Source organism: Aquila chrysaetos, chromosome 1 (assembly GCF_900496995.4).
Source record: "Aquila chrysaetos chrysaetos chromosome 1, bAquChr1.4, whole genome shotgun sequence".
Lineage (NCBI taxonomy): Eukaryota > Metazoa > Chordata > Aves > Accipitriformes > Accipitridae > Aquila > Aquila chrysaetos.
Genome location: NC_044004.1, coordinates 30,016,019 through 30,024,098, shown reverse-complemented (window position 1 = coordinate 30,024,098; position 8,080 = coordinate 30,016,019).

Sequence of the window (8,080 nt, the reverse complement as noted above, 5' to 3'; positions counted from 1 at the left end):
TAGGTACCAGGGTGAGCACAAGGCAAAACTGCACCCAGCCATGACTGTGACTGCTGAGACACCCCCTCAGTAGCACTTCTGGCTACATCAGACAGCCTGTTCTGTTAACAATAGCTGAGTTTTCCATTGTCAGCACAGCCTTCCTGATAACACTGCCCTTGGGCTGGTACCTCTCCTTCAATGTCCAAGTGCAAGCAAGTAGAGGGGAGAGAGAGCGTTTGCTCAGAGAAGAAAAATACTGAGAAGGAATAGGTTTTTAAGTGTTCTGACTAAGCAAGTTTTAGCAACTCTGGTCTTGTCAAAGATAAAACATGGGAACTTTTTTTATGGGGAAAAGCAGATGACTGAAAAATGGCATACCTCTTCATTCTTATAATCTGGAAAGTTTCATGGAAAAGACAAAATAATTTTTTTCATGTTGCTGAAACCAAAAAGTCTTTGTTCCTTCACTCCCCTAACCAAAGATAGGACAAAACTTGTCAAAAGATCTTTCCATGTTGTCTTCTGTCTCCCGCATCTTCCCCTGCCTCTCTGTCTGCGGCCATGTGGAATCCTGGTAATCCACCCTTGTGCATAGAGGTGAAAAGATCATTCATAACTGTGCACTTAGAGCAGCTCTCTAAGAAATTCTCCAGCAAACCACTCACTACAGTCCTCTGAAAAAAGGTATGAAATAATCTCTCCATGTTAGTATTACATTATTTATGCTTCATTCCAGCTATCTCCTTGTTTCCTGTGGACAACATGTTGATTTATTCATGCTGTCAGGCAACCTCCTCTGACTGTGTTTCCAGTAAAAAACTGAAAGGGAGATTTAGCCGCCTACTCCCCAGATGTGCAGTGGCTCCAGCTCTATGGCATCTGTGTAAACATCAGCAATAAACTTCTGACTTTGAGATTAAATATGGAGAGGTTTTCCTTTTACCCCGTGTTCAGGCGCCTTGCATCAAAATATTTTAAAGGCATCTTTGGCATTTTTTGATATGAAAGCATTTTGCACACTATTCATCAAGGAAGTAAGTGCCCAGGAGTCCAGCCACCACCGGGAGACATCAAAGCATAGGACACCCCCATTAGAGGTCAAGGCTGTGATGTTCCCACCAGGGAATATGCCAAAGAAGAGCACAGCTCTGAGCTGCTCAGGTATTAAACAGGGTTGCAGAGGCCTGATTGAGCTGTGGAGGTGTCACTGGTATTGTATAAATGAGGATGTTGTAAGAGGGGTTATCCTAGGGTATTTAAATATTGGCAAGTTAAGCATGCTATTTAACTAATGGTAATTACTTATATGTAAGAAGAAAAATAAACAAACAAAAAACCCCAAAATATCACCAAGTTGATGCTTATCAACCTAGTGATTAGCTCCCTGAAATCAGTGATCTGTTTTTGTATTTTATAGGAGTCAAAGCAATACTTCTGTTTAGCAATATACTCCAGAAATGGCCTAGAGGAAGGGCACCAGTGGAGCATAGCTGCCTTCGGTGGGAAGTGCATCATCTGAAAAGCTCCTTTTCACATGAGACAGGTTCAGTTCATTACCCTAATGACATTTTTTTGCTCTACTCATTCAGCTTGTACAAAACACTCCATTGTACTTGGACCCACAACTTGCTAAGGGGTAGAAGAAGGGCTGTCAGAACAAAAGCAATCAGAGCAGCCAGCAGGGCTGGATGGGGGCAGAACAGCCTGGTTCAATCTGACCCAATCATTTTCTTAATTGCAGCTTACTGCAGTAGCAGATTTTGACCTGCGGGACTCTGCCAGGGAAGGGCCCTCCGTTAACTCCCGTATCACTCACTTTTGGCTAGGTTTACAACTGCTGGAAAAGGGGGCTTTGGCTGGGGGCTACACTGGTTTTCCTGATGGTTGCGTGCTTGGCTTCTCAAACACGGCAATATTTTAAATATATTTTAATATAAGAGCTGGAGCAGTTTCTCATTAAAACCCACTGAAATTGCCCCTCTTCAATGATTACTTTAATCCTTGAATTATTAATACCCACCAATGAAAGGCAGGAGATTGATGTTACTGCCCTGAATTGGTAATGCTGTTGGAAGAAGAAAGCGCTACATTAACAGACAACAGACAGACCAAGGGTTGTAGAATTAGCTTGTGTGACTGGTTTTTCAGTTCAGTAACAGCTGATTTCAATCACTTCTAAACAAACTTCTGAAGTATTTTGTACAACCAGCTAATGCCTCTATAAATATCTTCTGTTTAACTATGGACAAATTATATCCCAGCTTAAATCCCAGGGTTTGTTGGGGGTGGGGGGGGGGGGGGGGTGTCCTTCATCTGTCTATGACAAATAATTATCAATAAGAGACAAAATGTTGTTTTGGAGCTCACCCAGCTGAATCCTACCATGTGTACTGTGTAGCTATACAGTTGTCCTGGTTTAAGCCCAGCCGGTAACAAAGCACCATGCAGCCGCTCACTCACTCCTCCCCTGCTGGCCCCGGTGGGATGAGGAGGAGAAAATATAAAGAAAAGTTCGTGGGTCGAGACAAGGACTGGAAGGGATCACTCACTAGTTATGGTCACGGGCAAAAGACGGGCTCAGCTTGGGGAAAAAACAAAATCAATTCAATTTACTACAAATCAAATTAAAACAAGGATAATGAGAAGTAAAACCAAACCTTAGAACACCTTCCCCCCACCCCTCCCTTCTTCCCAGCTCAACTCCACTTCCGGTTCTCTCTCCCTCCTCCCCCCGGCGGCGCAGGGGAACAGGGGGTGGGGGTTGGGGTCAGCTCCCCACACCTCGTCTCTGCCGCTCCTTCCTCCTCAGGGGGAGGACTCCTCACTATTCCCCTGCTCCACCGTGGGGTCCCTCCCATGGGAGACAGTCCTTCACAAACTGCTCCAGTGTGGGTCCTTCCCACGGGCTGCAGTCCTTCAGTCACAGACTGCTCCAGCGTGGGCTTTCCCATGGGAGTCACGGCCATCTTGGGGGGCCTCCACTCCCCCGCTCCCCTCCATGGGCTGGGGGGGGGACAGCCTGCCGTCTCACCACGGGCTGCAGGGGCATCCCCTCCTCCAGTGCACCTCCTCCCCTCCTTCCTCACTGACCTCGGTGTCTGCAGAGGGGTTCCTCTCACATTCCAATCTCCTCCCCACTGCAGGTTCCCCTTCTTAAATCTGTTCTCCCAGAGGCGCCACAACCGTCGCTGACGGGCTCGGCCTTGGCCAGAGGTGGGTCCGGCTTGGAGCCGGGGAAGCTTCTAGCAGCTTCTCACAGGAGCCACCCCTGCGGCCCCTCCCCAGCTACCGAAACCCCGCCACACAAACCCAAAACAACAGTACAGAACTGCAGTGTCCTATATAGCTTTGTAACTCTGGAAAACTCTAACAACTTTATAATTAAACCTCCTGTCTTGCCAGGGGTTACTTTCTGAGTCAAACCTCGAAACCCAAGAGCACTCCACACCTCACGTTAAAAAAAGGGGAGTCTTTTGGCCCTAATTCGTTTCTACAGTGGAGTCCAAGACCTCGTACAATGCATGGTCTCCTTGGGCTGGAGCAGATCCTTGGCTGGCAGACTGGTGCCACAGTAGGAGCTGCTCCCCATCTGGATCCTGTTGAAGCCCGTTGGGAATTATGCAGGATAATGCACTTCCGAGCTAATCTCAGCTCTGTGGAGCAGCCCAGAGAGCTCCTGGGCTGAAACACAGGTTCGTGGGAGCACTGGACATGCTTGTCCCTTAGCTGTCCTCTGCCTGTCCACGTGCCCGTCCCGCGTGTCACCCCAGCACCAGGCGAGCGGTGGGCAGGAGTTTTCCCTCAAAGCACACAGCAGGCAAGCCAAGGAAGACAGGGAGCCAGGACTTAGCTGGCCGATGCCGGGCAAGGCTCAGAGCCCAGCTCGGTGGCAAAAAGCCACAGTCAGGAGCCTGTCCCCTTTCACAGCCTGAAACCTGCTGCTTGCACCATCCCCACAAAAAGATTCCCAGTGGGAAAGGGAAGATGACGTAATGCAGGCAACATCCTCCTGCAACCCCTTCACATTTAGCCTTGTCCCCCTCTCTCCCCTCCCGTGGTGTCAGACAAAACAACATAGGTTGGACTTGCCGACTCAAACACATTTCCTGACACGTTTTGCTGTAAGCAGGACCTTTAAAACTATTTTCATAAAAGCTGGTTTGGCTGTGAGTGTTGTTACATTTTTTATTTGAGTGAAAGCCATGTCTTCCTCCTAAGAACTTCTGGTAAACAAAAACCTCCTTACAAATCCTGATGGGAACTACTGTAAGGACACTGGTGCATTGCACATACCAGCCAAGGCAGAGAGAGCTCATTTAAAAAAAAAACACTATTGGGGCTAAAGTATGAGATAAAATGAAAGCATTTATATTTCTGTCTTTCCTAAGTTCAAAATACATGGTGTTTTGAAAGTGCCATATCAAAATATAAAGGAATTGTTGAAATCTCGATTTATGCTACAGTTAAACCCAGCTTTGGAACATCTGTTTGTCAATGACCATGTCATTATGAGCAGATGCTGTCTTCAAAGAATTAGGCAACGTAGGGAAGGAGATATTTCTTGTCCTCTCTCTCCTGTGTGTATATGTATGTACACAAGTATACGGCAATCAAGAAAAATTGCATTTGAAGAAAAATATGGAGCTATGCCATAGGGCCCTGGCATAATAAACATATATATGTCTACAGGCACCCATTACATGTGGGCGCTATGGCATAGATTTGTAACTTTATCACCATGCAATTCCCCTTGATTATACTGACAGTCCTAATAAGTTCCAAGGAGTTTGGCCTTCATTATATCCTGCAGCTGAAAAAGCTTGGCAAGAAATAACTCAGCAGAAAACTTCAGTTTTCCCCTACGTATACCTTACTTTACAAAAAAGAAAGAAAGAAAAAGAAAACTTTGGCATAGTATCCAGGTTTTAAAAAAAATAGCATAGCAGTAGTGAAACCTACATCTTGCTGTTACCTGCTGGCAATCAGAGAGAGGTAGCAAAAATACAGTCTGTGTGTGTATCACCTTCTGTTTTCCTTCTTTTAAAGACATGTAAGACAATCCTCCTAGTAAGACAATAAAGAAAAAACAAGCCTGAATCTCTTTCTTTTCAAGCAGGAAATTGTCATATACTTGGAAGCTGCTGTGCCCCACCAGTAACTACAATTTTGCTAATATTATCATTATCACAGAGTTATCTGAGGAATGCAGTGACTGCCAAGCAGCAAGGAGCATGTCTGGGGTATGTCTAAATAAAAAGTCCAAAAAACACATACCTTGCTGCTCTGTGTCCAGAAGAAAACCTTCTTACTCTTACTGTTCACTAACCAACCCTTTATGAAAGGCACAGTTAGACAGTTCACCTATTAGGTCACCACCAGGCTGTGATTTGTGGGTGACGCATAGCACCCAAGCAGTATTTACCTCACCACAAATAATCAGAGGCACTGGTAAAAGCTGCCAGCATCATCTGCAAGAAAACTGAGCTTGGATTTTGATATTCTGACTCAGGTTTGGTACCATGGGAAAGGAGAAGACTATTTACACAAGAAGGAAAAAACTACCCAGACAGGATCTCAAAATCACTTTCAAATGGGACAAAGAAATGATTGCTATTGCTGGCAAGGGGCAAACTCACTCACACTTCATTCGTGTGGCTGCACTCTCTTCTGCAGCATCAGGGTTTCCCGTGAGAAGTAACTGGATAAGGGAATGGCTAAATCCAGTCCAGGAGGTTGCTGGTTTTATCAACTTGATCTTGTGAATTATTATGCCTCCCTCCTTCACTAATGAACCTGCTCTCTCCAAATGACACAGATCTGCTTTTTTAATGTGATCTAATTTAATCTTACCACTGTATGTTCTGCTATGCTGCCATTAGACAAGGCATTCGATTTCCAAAAAAGCCAATTCCTCAAGTGTACATAGAGCCTGAATACTCATCATTAATACAAGTGCACAGACAAAATTATTTGTTTTTCATTGAAAAACAGCTATTTAAAAATTGACTTGTTGATTTTCTGTACAAAAATACCTACTATGCACCTTTTTCTTTCCTCTCATAGAAAGGAAGGGCACGAGTCAGTGGGGTCCTCTGTGTAGCCAGGTGCACATACAAGCGGAACATTCTCCTGTGCACCCATTTTTATGGATATCCTACCCAGCTAACTTTTTGCAACTGAAACCCTTGATATATTGAATGCTACTCTTTCAACATTCCTGGAAAATGGCTTTTCTTTTGTTAAACAAGGCTTTTTGTACTCCATGAACCTGCATGATACAAAATTCAGTGTACAGCTGTAAAAATGTCTTCTGCTGTCTGTACTGCCCCGGACTCTCAAGGGATGGGAAGGCACCAGAAGCCAGTCTGCAAATCAGACCCTGTTGATTGAATTCATGCATATGTTGATTGAATTCATGCATAACTGAACACTACAATTTTAATAATTATTTCTTAGAAAGGAGTTTGCATTTTATTCCAATCCTGTGCCACAGCCGCCATTAAACCCCCTAAAAGTTTATGCAATAACAGAGTAATATTATTGCTTTTGTCTGAGTCTTTTTTACTGTCCAGAGTGAAAAGTAGTCTTGCTAAAAAGCCATCCAGAGGGTTCCAATTATTTCATCTTCCACAGAGAGGTAAAAAAAACCCAAACCTACCAAGTTCTGATGTTTTTCAGTCAGCTACTACTATCACTTCGTCTGTTTATAACAGCAACAAAAAGAAACAGAAATTCCTGTTTCCGAGAGTCACCATGACACCTATAAAACTGGACAGGCTGAAAGATTAAAATGAAAACGTAAAAAAAAGATACAGTATAAGTGGTCCGTCCAAAAAGACTTTAAAGGTGGTTTCATAAAATGTCAACACATCCACATTTTTAAAAAATTATGAAAAGTCTAAGTATCTAAAAGAATTTGATTTATACTGTGTGGGTGTTCTTATGCCAAAACTGGATATCACTCATAAAAACAAAAATAAAAGACACTTCCATACTTTTAAAGCAAGATAATGTTTTATCTATAGTCCTCCATCCTTCTAAAAGCAAGTTATACTATAATACATTGTGCTGAGAGACACCAAACCTGGAAAACATATCAAATCACTACAACATATTAAAAAAAATTCAGTGATAATGCTCTGCAGAGAGCAGTGAAAAATAATGACTTCAAACAAAGTATCTGGCCCATGCAGTTAATGGCCTTTGTCTGTGTGCTGGCTTTGTACAAAGTAAAAAGCACAAAAAAAAAAAATAAAACCACCCCCACCCCCCAAAAAAATCTCAATTAAACAGACCCTTAATCAAAATTGCAGATCTGAAAAAAGTGTCTGAAAGAGTGTCCAGGAAAAAAAATCCCAGTCTGATCTATACAGATGAAGTTCATCTTCACCCTCCACTCAGTGCAAGTCACTAGAAAACCAACAAACCAAAATGAATTTGTTATCAGTTTTACACCCACCCAAAACACTCTATGGTGATCAAACATGACCATGTAGTAGATGGTGTCTGTCTTGGTCTGTTACTGGTCTCCATGGGAGACGTTCTGCTGCATCCTGTGCCAGATGGACCTCAAATACCACCAAATCCCAACAGCCCAATTTGATGTGTTCTGCACAACAGTAATGAACAGGCACATGTTTATTGGACAAGAAATAAGAACAGATTGGTCTGCTGGAGCCCAGGCTGGTTTTGAAAGAATCAGACAAGACAACTTTTCTCTAGGATCAGACACGTCCTTCCAAATCACTAGGAGAAAGCAGAGAGGGGATCTCAAAGCCCTGTGTTGAAAGTGACCCTTTAGACAAGCACAATGGTTGAAGGAATTGAGATTCCTGCCCATGAGCTGAAATCTCTCCTCTAGACAAATTGCAACAAGTAGTTGCAAATAATGTGGGGGGTTTAGGCAAAAGCAATCAACATCAACCCTAAAATCACTAAGGCAATACAGCAAGTGCTAAATTGTGGCTTCAGCATGGCATAGCTGATCTTTATTGAAAGGCAAATGGTTTAAGGAAACCAGGTGGACCATACTATACATGCTGTGGCCAGTGCTGGCTGTCTTCTAACAGGTAAGATTTTCAGCCACACAACAGTTTAA